The sequence below is a fragment of the Pan paniscus genome, chromosome X (genome assembly GCF_029289425.2).
Source record: "Pan paniscus chromosome X, NHGRI_mPanPan1-v2.0_pri, whole genome shotgun sequence".
Taxonomy (NCBI): domain Eukaryota; kingdom Metazoa; phylum Chordata; class Mammalia; order Primates; family Hominidae; genus Pan; species Pan paniscus.
Genome location: NC_073272.2, coordinates 58219648 through 58234175, shown reverse-complemented (window position 1 = coordinate 58234175; position 14528 = coordinate 58219648). Strand labels below are relative to the sequence as shown.

General features: G+C 41.0%; 1 protein-coding gene across 1 annotated transcript in view; it reads right to left on the bottom strand.

The window, feature by feature from the left end:
• Positions 1–295: 295 nt before the first annotated feature.
• NBDY (negative regulator of P-body association) overlaps positions 296–14528 on the bottom strand; it is an 82622-nt gene continuing 68389 nt past the window's right edge. Inside the window, exon 3 of the mRNA XM_024927353.4 lies at positions 296–547. The gene's annotated coding sequence lies outside the window, so the exon portion shown is untranslated. The remainder of the gene's footprint in view (positions 548–14528) is intronic.

The window sequence follows — 14528 nt, the reverse complement described above, 5'->3', positions numbered from 1 at the left end:
TGTAAAATACTAGGATGAGGATTAGCATAAAAAGATGTAGATTCCATGCAAAAACTGACAGCAAATTAAAGAAAGTGTACTGGAAACAATTCTTTTTTGGATTTAACCTTCCTCTACTTTCCTTATATTTTTCACTAAAATAAATGAATAAATAGACATAAATAAATGAATAAATGTAGGAAGAAGATCATATTTCAACACTAATTTTAGTAATGCTTTACATAGGAGTTCTTATAAAATATTTACTTAAAATTCACAATTTACTAGATGTAGTCATATAGATCTAACACAGCACTTAGAGACAAACTTTATTGGGGCCTTAATGGATTTATAGAAATATAAAGTTATACAACAAGAACAGGATGTCACCAAAAGAGTGCACTGGTTGGCTGCTGCAGGACCATCTCACAGGCATTGTATGCTTTGGTAAGTTCACCATGATCCAGGGCATGGCCTTAAATCTCAGAGGTCTTACAACCCAATCTTGCCCATGTCTTAGAATTCATCGAAATTCAGGAAGTGAAATCACGCTGATTACATCATAAGACTGAAAGATACAGAAAGAGAACAAAAGTTTATTGACTTATAATGAGAAATTCCATTATCATACAGGTCAGATATGTCTGTTGAGCAGAAAACACCCCACTTTCCCTATTAAGCAAGTTAAAGAGAATGCAAAATTATTAGATGAGTGCTTAATAAATATTAAATCAAAGGCATACAATGCCAATAACCTGCATCTTTTTGGTATCTAATGTATTTGAATGCAAAATAATTTATCTGTTAGGTGGACCAGATGTTTCTATTATCTTAGGCATATTTCTCCCCCAAAAAGTACAGGGATGTCTACCGCTATTACTCTTGTTTTATTAGGCTTACAAAACTAATCAATCAGCCTCATTGTTCCCTCATAGCCCCTTGACAAACTCCTATATTCCTTGGAAATTTTATATTTATTTATTTATTTACACAATACATGAATAAATACATGAATACAATCTAACTGTATATAATTCAAACAACATAGACATAATTCTTCTTACTGCTAAACTTTTACCATTCCTCAGTCTTTCTCCTATTTCCAGAAGAAAACATAGTTATCAATTCTGTCTAGACCTTTTTATTTCTATTTAAATGTACACATACATAGTATTTATAATAATATAATAATTTAGATTTGGAGTTTATAATATAAATTAGATCATCCTAGCATACACTTCTGCAATTTGTTTTTATTCACTTATAAATGTCTTAATAATTTTTAATATAAAAATAGATCAGTCTCAATATTTCAATGGCTTCAAAATATTGCATCGTGTTACAGTATAATTTTAAAATCATTCTGTTGAAAGATATTTAATATGCTTGCAACATTTTTACTACAAACAAGCCAATTTATTGATATGTAGAATTATTTCCATATATTCTACAAATAAAACACAAGTCAAAACTTACAAACATTAAAATTACGATATAGATAAAATACTTTAGAAACGTACAATTTTATAGACAGTAGATATTTAACCAAATCCTTTCTAAAACTGAGAATTCTGGAGACTTTTTTGATTGTGGCAAATATGATGACCTAATATTAAAGTCAACTATATTTATTATTATTATTGGCCATATATTTTTGTCTCCTATGAATTGCCTGTTCTTTGACTATATTTCTATCAGGCTTTGTTTCTGTATTAACATAAAGAAATGTATTATATATTCTATGAATTAATGGCATCCATTATCTATCTTTTAAATGGAACCACATTGTATATAAATAGTCTTTAAGTTTACTTATGCTGTTTTTCTTTGTATAAAGTTTGCATGTTTTATAAAAGAAAATTATATTTAGAAATATAATACGAAGGCATTAAAATGAGGAAAACAACATAAAATGTATAAAAGAGAAGATTAACAATTTCTTCCAGAAAAACAATTCTAAATCTGTGGAGTTTAAAAGATGTTAAAAGTATGGAATAAATGCCTAATAATTTTTTCCATAACCAATCAAAGACACATATACTTACCAACATGTAACTCTTTCTGTTTGTTGTTACAAAAAATGAGTTTGTATTATACACATTACTCCAGACATGTTTTATTTATTTAATAATATCTCATAGTAACCACATAAACTTAAATATTTTAAAAATATCTGCACAAAATTCCAGCAAATGTGTCCACCAAAACATAGTAATTCTCAAAATGAACATAACTGAGACAGTTTCCAATTGTTTTCACAAATATGCAAACATATTCTCAGATGGTATAATAAAAAAGTTAAACAATTTGTGGATTACCATTTCAAATGTTGCAGTAAACAATTCTCCAAACACCAATGTATGAGAGACAAGCTAATCACCTCAACAAGAAATACCTGTTATCATACTTTAAATTTCTATAAATGATAAAGAAAACATAATATATGTTTGATTTATTGTACCTTAATAGAATTTTAAAAGTGGACAATTTTTTAAGAATTTAGTAATCCAAAATTTCTTAGTCATGATGATCTCCTCATTTTGATGTAGAAAAATAAATTTTAATTTAAATGAATCTCTATAAAGGGTCATTGCATATGAATCATTTTAATCATCTTTGCAACATAGGTTTAAATCTCTTTACCAGATACTATGCTATATTTCGGTTTAAAATTAAGTGTTTTTAGCATTTTTATTAAAATATTTTCATTATCAAAGAGTAAATAATTTATTGATGACTTTCAAATTTTCCTGATTTCTCAGAAAGATCTATTTAAGCCAAGTCATATAGTCTATAAAATCATGAATTTATATTAAAATGAGTTGATTTATCACTACTTTAAGAATAAATTTCTCAGTGTAGTAAAAATTGTGTATAAGATATGACAGAAATGTAAAAAGCATTATAGAATGAAGTAAAGGTTAAATATATATTCCAAAAATATATTCTCTATTAGCTATTAATGACATAAAATATGGCATTTCTTACTATCACATTTGATCAAATTAAAAAAAAAAAGAAATACCCCAAAATATGATCAAGAGTCTAAGGTGAACAGCGAAAGAGAAGATGTGGTTCACCAGGTATGGTGGCTCAGGTCTGTAATCCCAGCACTTTGGGAGGCCGAGGTGAGCAGATCACGAGGTCAAGAGATGGAGGCCATCCTGGCCAACATGGTGAAACACCATCTCTACTAAAAGTACCAAAAAATCAGCTGGGCATGGTGGCATGCACCTGTAGTCCTAGCTGCTCAGGAGCCTCAGGCAGAAGAATCGGTTGAACCAGGGAGGTGGAGGTTGCAATGAGTCAAGGTCACACCACTGCACACCAGCCTAGGCAACAGAGCAAGACTCCCTCTCAGAAAAAAAAAAATGTGGTTCATAACTTGGGTCACTTAAACAATAAGCAAAAGAAAATTAAAACATATGATGCAAAAGAGAAATGATCTTCTTAAAATAACAACTTAATAATCCCTAATTGATATATAATCAACTTTAATAAAACTGTCTCTTAAGTGCCCTGAGAAGCCACGAAAAAAAAAAAAGTTACAGAGTAAAATAAATGGAGAAAAAATATTTCATATAACATTCAATAAAGCCATTCAATAACCACTCAAAAACAACTCAATAAAAAAAGACTCAAAAACCATAAAATTAAAAGAAGATAAGATATCACTATGAATCCACCACTGGGAAGAAGAAAAATTCACCACCTAAAATGACTACCTTCGGTCCAGAAAAAATGATAGAAAGAAAATGCAAAAATCAATTACAATCTGAAAGTACTAAATAAAAAAGTAAAAGAACAAATTGAAAAACACAAAAGAAAAAAACTGAAACTGATACCAATTATGTTAAAAATAATGTAAAGCAGTGAAAATAAAAAATGAAAAACAAAAAAAAAGACAAAAGAATCAGACTGAGAAGAAGCAATGACAATGAACGGGAGTGGCAAAGAGACACCAGTGACATCCCCGTGAAAAAACACACAACCAAGAAGCTTTGTGATGATGGGATCCTTTCCGAGTGTAAGTTTTTAAGCAGTTTGACCAAGAAAGCTCCAGTTTCACACCAACTGCTGGGGCCTATCTGATAACAGACTTCCTGCATTCATTCTCAAAGGAACGCCCAAGTTACCCAATCAATGGCATGACGACCCAGGCCTGGAGACAAAAAAGCATGCCCATCGCAAGTGGTGATTCAGAGCCTGTATGGGAGAGTTTGTGGGCAGTGTTATGCCTGTGGGGGTGCATGTGTGTACATGTCTGTGTGGGGGAACACTTGGGCCCACACCCTGTGCCCGTGTCAAGTTTCTTGTGTGTTTCTCTGCTTGTGTGTTTGTGATTATGTTTTGGGGTGTGGAGTCCCTTCTGAGTGCGTGTGTGGGTGTCTCTGTGTCTGTGGTCTGTGGGCATCTGCCTGTGTGAGTGAGAGTGGGAAAATGGGCACGTGGCAGAGACAGCCTGCCTGTACACACTGAAATGTGGATCGCTGTTGTGTTCACATGGCTGGGCTGGAAAGAAAGGCAACAGGACACAACTTGCCAAGGCTCCCACTGGCTCAGGATTGGACATTTACAGAGTCCACAAAAAGAATGGGGACAAACAGCGAGCCAAGAGGTACTGGAAAATCCATGAATTCACGATGACATTTCACTTAAAAGTAACTCCTGGGTGGTGTTTTATATATATACTTTAAGTTCTAGGGTACATGTGCACAATGTGCAGGTTTGTTACATATGTATACATGTGCCATGTTGGTGTTCTGCACCCATTAACTCGTCATTCACATTAGGTATATCTCTAATGCTATCCCTCCCCCTCCCCTCACGGCAAGACAGGCCCCGGTGTGTGATGTTCCCCACCCTGTGTCCAAGTGTTCTCATTGTTCACCAGAGAAACTGAACTGGTGACTTTCATCTCTGCTTCTTTAAAAATGAAAGTGAAGCCTCCTTCCAGGCCTGGTGCTGCAAGGGGACACACCCATCACCAATGAGCAGAAGAAGAAGCAGTCTCGATAGAACATTTGTCCCGCAGAGAGCTGAAAGTGAAAGGAAAAAGGAAGAAGAAGAAGAAAGAAAGAGGAGAAAAAGAACAACAACAAGTGGCAGCTTCGTGTCACCAAAGCTGTCCTGAAAGATCTAGTTCAGGGGTGTATCACTGCGTGGTGACATACACAACAAGTGACAAAGAGACATGAGTGACGTCCGGGTGAAAGGACACACCACTGAAAAGCTTCTCATTGATGGGGTCCTTTCTGAGTGGGATCAAGGGCTCTGATCCACAAGTAGCCCTGCAGGAGCAAAAGAGAACAAAGGTGCAGGCAAAATCTTGCCCTCTGAATATCATCAGCACACTTCAAGGGGCCATCAAGTCCCTAGTACGTAAGGCCAAGGGAGGGAAGGACTCTGGAAATGGGAGGAGAGATGAAAAATGGGGAGAAACCGGACACCAAGAAAAAGAGGTAATCAGCCACCTATGGCAATAGGGAGGGCAGAAAGAGGAGGGGGATTCTGATTATGCGCTTCAGGGGTCAGCCAGGATCCATCTAATTTTCTTAGGAAAAGTAAGCATGTTCTCCCTAATGATGTGCCTGTGCCCACCCGACCCTCCCCAAACCACAAGTGGACTAAAAGTAAAGACAGTGAAGATAAAAAAAAGTGGGAGGCTGGCAAGATGGTGGAATAGGAACAGCTCCAGTCTGCAGCTCCCAGCGAGATCGATGCAGAAGATGGGTGATTTCTGCATTTCAAACTGAGGTACCAGGTTCATCTCACTGGGACTGGTTGGATAGTGGGTGCAGCCCAAGGAGGGTGAGCCAAAGCAGGGTAGGGGTGTCACCTCACCAAGAAAGTGCAAGGTGTCAGGGAACTCCCTCTCCTAGCCAAGGGAAGCCATTAGGGACTATACCATGCACTCCAGCACAGACACTGCACTTTTCCCATGGTCTTCACAACCCGCAGAGCAGGAGATTCACTCCAGTGCCCATGCCACCAGGGCCCTGGGTTTCTAGCACAAAACTGGGTGGCCGTTTGGGCAGACACCAAGCTAGCCACAAAAGTTGTTTTTTTTTTCATGCCTCAGTGGCACCCAGAAGTCCAGCCAGACAAAACCATTCACTCCCTTGGAAAGGAGGCTGAAGCCAGGGGGCCAACCGGTCTGGCTCGGCGGGTCCCAACCCCATGGAGCCCAGCAAGCTAAGATCTACTGGCTTGAAATTCTTGCTGTTAGCACACCACTCTGAGCTTGACCTGGGACCCTGGAGCTTGGTGGGGGGAGGGGCATATGCCATTGCTGAGGCTTAAGTAGGCAGTTTTACCCTTACAGTGTAAACAAAGCTGCTGGAAAGTTCGAACTGGGTGGAGCCCACCGCAGCTCAGCAAGGCCACTGTGGCCAACCTGCCTCTCCAGATCCCCTCCTCTCTGCACAGGGCATCTCTGAAAAAAAAAGGCAGCAGTTCCAGTCAGGGACTTATAGATAAAACCCCCACCTCCTTGTGACAGAGCACCTGGGGGAAGGGATAGTTGGGGGTGCAGCTTCAGCAGATTTAAACGTCCCTGCCTGGTACCTCTGAATAGAGCAGCAGATCTCCCACCACAGCATTTGAGCTCTGATAAGGGACAGACTGCCTCCTCAAGTGAATCCCTGACACTCATGTATCCTGACTGGGAGACACCTCCCAGTAGGAACTGACAGATACCTCATACAGAAGAGCTCTGGCTGGCATCTGGCAGGTGTCTCTCTGGGACAAAGGTTCCAGAGGAAAGAACAGGCAGCAATCTTTGCTGGTCTGCAGCCTCCGCTAGTGATACCCAGGCAAACAGGGTCTGGAGTGGACCTCCAGCAAAACTCCAGCAGACCTGCAGCAGAGGAGCCAGACTGTTAGAAGAAAAACTAACAAACAGAAAGGAATAGTATCAACATCAACAGAAAGGACATCCAATCAGAGACCTCAGCTGATGGTCACCAACTTCAAAGACCAAAGGTAGATAAATCCATGAAGATGGGGAGAAAGCAGCACAAAAAGGTTGAAAATTCCAAAAACCAAACACTTTTTCTCCTCCAAAGGATCATAACTCCTCACCAGCAAAGGAACAAAACTGGACAGAGAATGAGTTGGAAAAATTAACAGAAGTAGCCTTGAAAAGGTGAGTAATAACAAACTCCTCCAAGCTAAAGGAACATGTTCTAACCCAATGCAAGGAAGCTAAGAACCTTGAAAAAAGGTTAGATGAATTGCTAACTAGAATAACCAGTTTAGAGAGGAAGATAAATGACCTGATGGAGCTGAAAAACACAGCACAAGAACTTCGTGAAGCATACACAGGTATCAATAGCTGAATGGATCAAGCAGAAGAAAGGATATCAGAGATTGAAGATCAACTCAATAAAATAAAGCAAGAAGACAAGATTAGAGAAAAAAGAGTAACAAGAAATGAGCAAAACCTCCAAGAAATATGGGACTATGTGGAAAGACCAAAACTACATTTGATTGGTGTACGTGAAAGTGACAGGGAGAATGGAACCAAGTTGGAAAAGACTCTTCATGATATTATCCAGGAGAACTTCCCCAATCTAGAAAGGCAGGCCAACATTGAAATTCAGGAAATACAGAAAACACCACAAACATACTCCTTGAGAAGAGCAACCCCAAGACACATAATTGTCAGATTCACCAAGGTTGAAATGAAAGAAAAAATATTAAGGGCAGACAGAGAGAAAGGTTGGGTTACAAGGGAAGCCAATCAGACTAACAGCAGGTCTCTCGGGAGAAACCCTACAAGCCAGAAAAGAGTGGGGGCCAATATTCAACATTCTTAAAGAAAAGAATCTTCAACCCAGAATTTCATATTCAGCCAAACTAAGTTCCATAAGCAAAGGAGAAATAAAATCCTTTACAGACAAGCAAATGCTGAGAGGTTTTGTCACCACCAGGCCTGCCTTACAAGAGCTCCTGAAGGAAGCACTAAACATGGAAGGATCAACCAGTACCAGCCACTGCAAAAACATACTAAATTGTAAAGACTGTCAACATGATGAAGAAACTGCATCAACTAACAGGCAAAAAAACCAGCTAGCATCATAACGACAGGATTAAATGCACACATAACAATATTAACCTTAAATGTAAATGGGCTAAATGCCCCAATTAAAAGCACAGACTGGCAAATTGGATAAAGAGTCAGGACCCATTGGTGTGCTGTATTCAGGAGACCCATCCCACATGCAAAGACACACACAGGCTCAACAAAAGAGAATGGAGGAATACTTACCAAGCAAATGGAAAGCAAAAAAAAGCAGGGGTTGCAATCCTAGTCTCTGATAAAACAGAGTTTACATGAACAAAGATCAAAAGAGACAAAGAAGGACATTACATAATGGTAAATAAATCAATGCAACAAGAAGAGCTAACTATCCTCAATATATATGCACTCAATACAGGAGCACACAGATTCATAAAGCAAGTTCTTAGAGACCTACAAAGAGACTTACATTCCCACACAAAAACAGTGGGAGACTTTAACACCCCACTGTCAATATTAGATAGATCAACGAGAAAGAAAATTAACAAGGATATCCAGGACTTGAACTCAGCTCTGGACCAAGTGAACCTAATAGACATCTACAGAACTCTCCACCCCAAATCAACAAAATATACATTCTTCTCAGCAGCACATTGCACTTATTCTAAAACTGACCAAATAATTGGAAGTAAAACACTCCTCAGCAAATGCAAAAGAATGGAAATTATTAGTCTCTAAGACCACAGTGCAATCAAATCACAACTCAGGATTAAGAATCTCACTCAAAACCACACAACTACATGAAAACTGAACAGCTTGCATCTGAATGACTACTGCGTAAATAACGAAATAAAGGCAGAAATAAATATGTTCCTTGAATGAATGAGAACAAAGACACAACGTACCAGAATCTCAGGGATGCGTTTAAAGCAGTGTGGAGAGGGAAACTTATAGCACTAAATGCCCACAAGAGAAAGCAGGAGAGATCTAAAATCAACAACCTAATATCACATTTAAAATAAATAGAGAAGCAGAAGCAAACAAATTCAAAATCTAGCAGAAGGCAAGAAATAACTAGGATCAGATCAGAACTGAAGAATACAGAGACAAGAAAAACCCATCAAAAAAATCAATGAATCCAGGAGCTCGTTTTTGAAAAGATCAACAAAATAGATAGACCTCTAGCCAGCCTAATAAAGAAGAAAAGAGAGAAGAATCAAATAGATGTGATGAAAAATGATAAAGGGGATATCACCACTGATCCCACAGAAATACAAACTACCATCAGAGAATACTATAAATACCTCTATGCAAATAAACTAGAAAATCTTGAAGAAATGGATAAGTTCCTGGACATGTACCTTCTCCCAAGACAAAACCAGGAAGAAGTTGAATCCCTGAATAGACCAATAACAGGCTCTGAAATTGAGGGAGCAATTAATAGCCTACTGACCAAAAAAGAGTCCAGGACCAGATGGATTCACAGACGAATTCTACCAGAGGTACAAAGAGGAGCTGGTACCATTCCTTCTGAAACTATTCCAAACAATAGAAAAGGAGGGAATCCTCCCTAACTCCCCAACTTTTATGAGGCCAGCATCATCCTGATACCAAAGCCTGACAGAGACACAACAAAGAAAGAGGATTTTAGGCAGCATTTGAAAAAGCTTATCCACCACGATCAAGTCGGCTTCATCCCTGGGATGCAAGGCTGGTTCAACATATGCAAATCAATAAACTTAATCCATCACATAAACAGAACTAATGACAAAAAACCACACACTTATCTCAATAGATGCAGAAAAGGCCTCCAACAAATACAACAGCCTTCATGCTAAAAACTTTCAATAAACTAGGTATTGATGGAATGTATCTCAAAACAATAAGCTATTCATGACAAACCCACAGCCAATATCATACTGAATGGGAAAAAACTGGAAGTACTCCCTTTGAAAACTGGCACAAGACAAGAATGCCCTCTCTCACCACTCCTATTCAACACAGTATTGGAAGTTCTGGCCAGGGCAATCAGGCAAGAGAAAGAAATAAAGGGTATTCAATTAGAAATCATGAGTGAACTCCCATTCACAATTACTACAAAGAGAATAAAATCCCTAGGAATCCAACTTATAAGGGATGTGAAGGACCTCTTTAAGGATAACTACAAACTACTGCTCAATGAAATAAAAGAGGACACAAACAAATGGAAGGACATTCCATGCTCATGGATGGGAAGAATCAATATCATGAAAATGGCCATACTGCCCAGGGTAATTTATAGATTCAATGCTATCCCCATCAAGCTACCCCTGACTCTCTTCACAGAATTAGAAAAAAACTACTTTAAAGTTCAAATGGAACCAAAAAAGAGCCCAAATAGCCAAGACAATCCTAAGCAAAGAGAACAAAGCTGGAAGGATCTTGCTGCCTAACTTCAAACTACACTACAAGGCTACAGTAACCAAAACAGCATGGTACTGGTACCAAAACAGATATATAAACCAATGGAACAGAATGGAGGCCTCAGAAATAACACCACACATCTACAGCCACCTAATCTTTGATGAACCTGGCAATAACAAGCCATGGGGAAGGATTTTCTATTTAATAAATGGTGCTGGGAAAACTGGCTAGCCATATGCAGAAAGCTGAAACTGGAACCCTTCCTTACACTTTATACAAAAATTAACTCAAGATGGATTAAAGACTTAAACCTAAAACATAAAACCATAAAAAACCTAAAAGAAAACCTAGGCAATACCATTCAGAATACAGGCGTGGGCAAAGACTTCATGACTAAAACACCAAAAGCAATGGCAACAAAAGCCAAAATAGACAAATGGGATATAATTAAACTAAAGAGCTTCTGCACAGCAAAAGAAACTATCATCAGAGTGAAAAGGCAACCTACAGAATGGGAGAAACTCTTTGCAATCTACCCATCTGACAAAGGGCTAATATCCAGAATCTACAAAGAACTTAAACCAATTTACAAGAAAAAAACAAACAACCCCATCAAAAAGTGGGCAAAAGATATGAGCAGAGACTTCTCAAGAGAAGACATTTATGCAGCCAATGAACATATAAAAAAGCTCATCATCACTGGGCATTAGAGAAATGCAAATCAAAACCAGAATGAGATACCATTTCATGCCCGTTACAATGGTGATCATTAAAAAGTCAGAAAATAACAGATGCTGAAGAGGATGTGGAGAAATAAGAATGCTTTTACACTGTTGGTGGGAGTGTCAATTAGTTCAACCACTCTGGAAGACAGTGTGGCAATTCCTCAAGCATCTAGAACTAAAAATACCATTTGACTCATCAATCTTATTACTGGGTACATACCCAAAGGATTATAAATCATTCTACTCTAAAGAGACATGCACATATATGTTTACTGCGGGACTGTTCACAATAGCAAAGACTTGGAACCAACCCAAATGCCCATCAATGATAAGCTGGATAAAGAAAATGTGGCCCATATACATCATGGAATACTATGCAGCCATAAAATGGATGAGTTCATGTCCTTTGCAGAGACATGGATGAAGCTGGATACCATCATTCTCAGCAAACTAACAGAAGAACAGAAAACCAAACATCACATGTTCTCACTCATAAGTGGGAGTTGAACAATGAGAACACATGGACACAGGGAGGGGAACATCACACACCGGGGCCTGTCATGGGGTGGGGAGCTAGGGGAGGGATAGCATTAAGAGAAATATCTAATGTAGGTGACGAGTTGATGGGTTCAGCAAACCACCATGGCACGTCTATATCTATGTAACAAACCTGCGTGTTCTGCACATGTACCCCAGAACTTTAAGTATAATAAAAAAAAAGTGAAGGGAGAAAAACTCCAAAAGTACACAAAGAATTAGAGTGAGCAATGAGAATGAGAGTGAATTGGAATGCAGAGTGTACCAAGTAGACAGGTAGTAGCCCAGGTGGCCTCCTGTGGCCTCACAGAGGAGGAAGAGCCATCAGCCAAGAGAGTCAGCCCCTTAGTCCCAGGTCTGCACCACATTGGCACAGAGGCCTGGCAAGCCTGGAGGCTGCCCTGGTCCCCACTGCCCGCACCACCACCCCATCCTGCATCCTTTGCCAGCAAATATTGGAAAGCCACACAGATAGGGACAAGAAAGATGAACAAAAGAGAACCTGGAAGCTGAAGAACCCTGCCCAGTTAGAGTTGTCTAGACAATGGGATCCAGGTTTTACGGGAGGTGCCTGGGCCTACACTTTTGAGTGACTATGGGTGAGGATACATGTATGTGCCTGAGGATGTATGGAAGCACAGATAAAGACAGGAAAAAGGTGAGATGTGATGGGAGTTAAATGTTAAAAATGAGGACCTCTGACATTCAGACTCCCAATGCCACCCCGAAGAACTCTGTCCAGATCTTCCTGCATTCCTTTCTTCTTGCATTTTCCTTATGCAGGCACTGGAGGTGCCCCCATGGTGATTACTACACATGAGAAAAGGATCCACATTAGTTGACAAGTGACAGAAAGGGAGTGATTCCTGTTCCATGGTACTGTTGCCCTTCTTCCTGGAATGCCCTGAGAGTGCAAGCCCATGCATGACACTGACGTTCGTGAGAGTAGGTCATACCCCTCTGAGTGTGGGAATCATAACCCGTGAGGTGAATTTTCTCTCCTCTGAAGCTCTGCACGTTCCCAGTGCGGCCTACACATCCAGGAAGACTTGTAACAAGCGAAGAAAGAAAACATTTGCAATATTCTGAGATGGTTGTGTTCCATGCTGCTCTCCAGTCACTGAGAGGCATGGGTAAGACATGCAACCTTTAGAGCAATGAGGCCACAGCTTTGCATCTCAACAAGTGTTCTGTATGAAGGACCCATGCATGGCTTTCCCATTTCTGCCTGGAGACCCAAAAGGGGTGGCACAATTTGTCCTCCACTGTCTCATCCATTTTCCAGACTGAATAATCTGACAAGCAATAGAATTCAGCTTGAGGAGCCCAGAGAGCTCGGTATCAAACCAAGGAACAGCCACCTCACCATCTGCAAAGACACGCCAGCCTCAACCTTCACTTCCATGCCCAGCACAGGAACACAGAGGAGGCCCAGGCGAAAGTGAGCATGGCTGGGGCCTGGCTACCCATGTATTTGGCAGAATGACTAAGATGCCCGGGGAATTAACTGGTGAGCCATCACATTCAGTGAGCACACATGCTCCATCAGCTATGCCAAGTGGCTTTCTCTAGGAGAGCCGCCTGTGGAAGCCACCCAGAATACCCCTCCTACTCTTGGGCATGGATGAGTGCCTGGGCTCCAGTAAGAAAAGTAGCTGAAGGCCTGGGACAGGTGTCCAATCTGTCGAGTCTCATCCTGACAGATACCTGGCCCGACCTTCTTCTGCTAGAAGGGTCAACAATCTATGGATGCCTGTTGGACCTGGGTGCTTTTGATCCAAGCTTTTGTCCCTTCCCCAAGAAACAGTGTGTTCCCTATTTACAAGCGTAGTGCGCACAAGCAGGCAGCCTGGTCTCCTTAGGAGGCTTGTGCAAATTCAGAGAAGTAATCAGCAGTGGCCTACAAGCAGGCCCATGCACTCACACACCCCTCCCCCATATCCCTTCACATTGCCCCCAGTGCGACCTATCCCCACCATGCCACAGCCCCAAGGGTGGGATTTCTTGAGGATAGGCTCCTCTGGCTCACTGGGACCCCTGCCCAGAGAGGAATCCAGAGGGAAGGAGGGAGGCAGAGAGCCCTTCGCATGTTGCAGGTTTCCCCAAAGAGACCATGTAGGTGGGGAGTCCTGCTCTAGATGAGGTGAGTGCTCCTTGGCCGGTTTCTTTCTTTCTTTCTTTTCTTTTTGTTTTGTTTTGTTTCGTTTTGTTGGAAGCAAAAGGAGAAAGAGAAAAGCAAGGGAAATCAGTGACTGCCATTTCTGGAGCCACACTGCCATCCAGCGGCAGTTGTTTCTGAACACGACCGGCTGCAGGGATACTTGCCTTCTGACAGGCACAGACTTCAGCGAGAATATGTCGGGCTGGGTGGACTCTGACTAAGCCACAGTTTCCCCCATCGCGGTTTTAAACCTTTGAAGGAAGTGTGCCTGCCATTTGGACCCCACGGAGAAGCAGCTAATCTAGAGGCCCAGGGACAGAGCAGCCAGGCAGCCCCAAGACCAGTCAGTCCAGAGGGCGGAGGTGCCCTGGCAGCCATCTTGAGGTGGGCTTAAGGGAAGCCACTGACTACTGACGGCCGAGACTGGGGTCGTTTACACTGGTCTCTTTCGTGGGGAGTTCTGGGGTGCCCTTGCCTGGAATCACGCTGGGGCCAGAGGTCCCCTATCCTCCCAGTGAACCAAGGAGCTGTGGGGTGCTGTGGGCGGGACGACTCCTGCCCGGCAATTCCTGGAGATGGCCAGGGGAACCCATGGAGGGCCGCCCCTTCCTGCCCTTTTTTCGGAGAGGGCTGTGGAGCCCGGGTGCCATCCTGGTAATGAGCAAAGGCAAAGGGCCAGCCAGGAGTTCCTCTCTCGTCC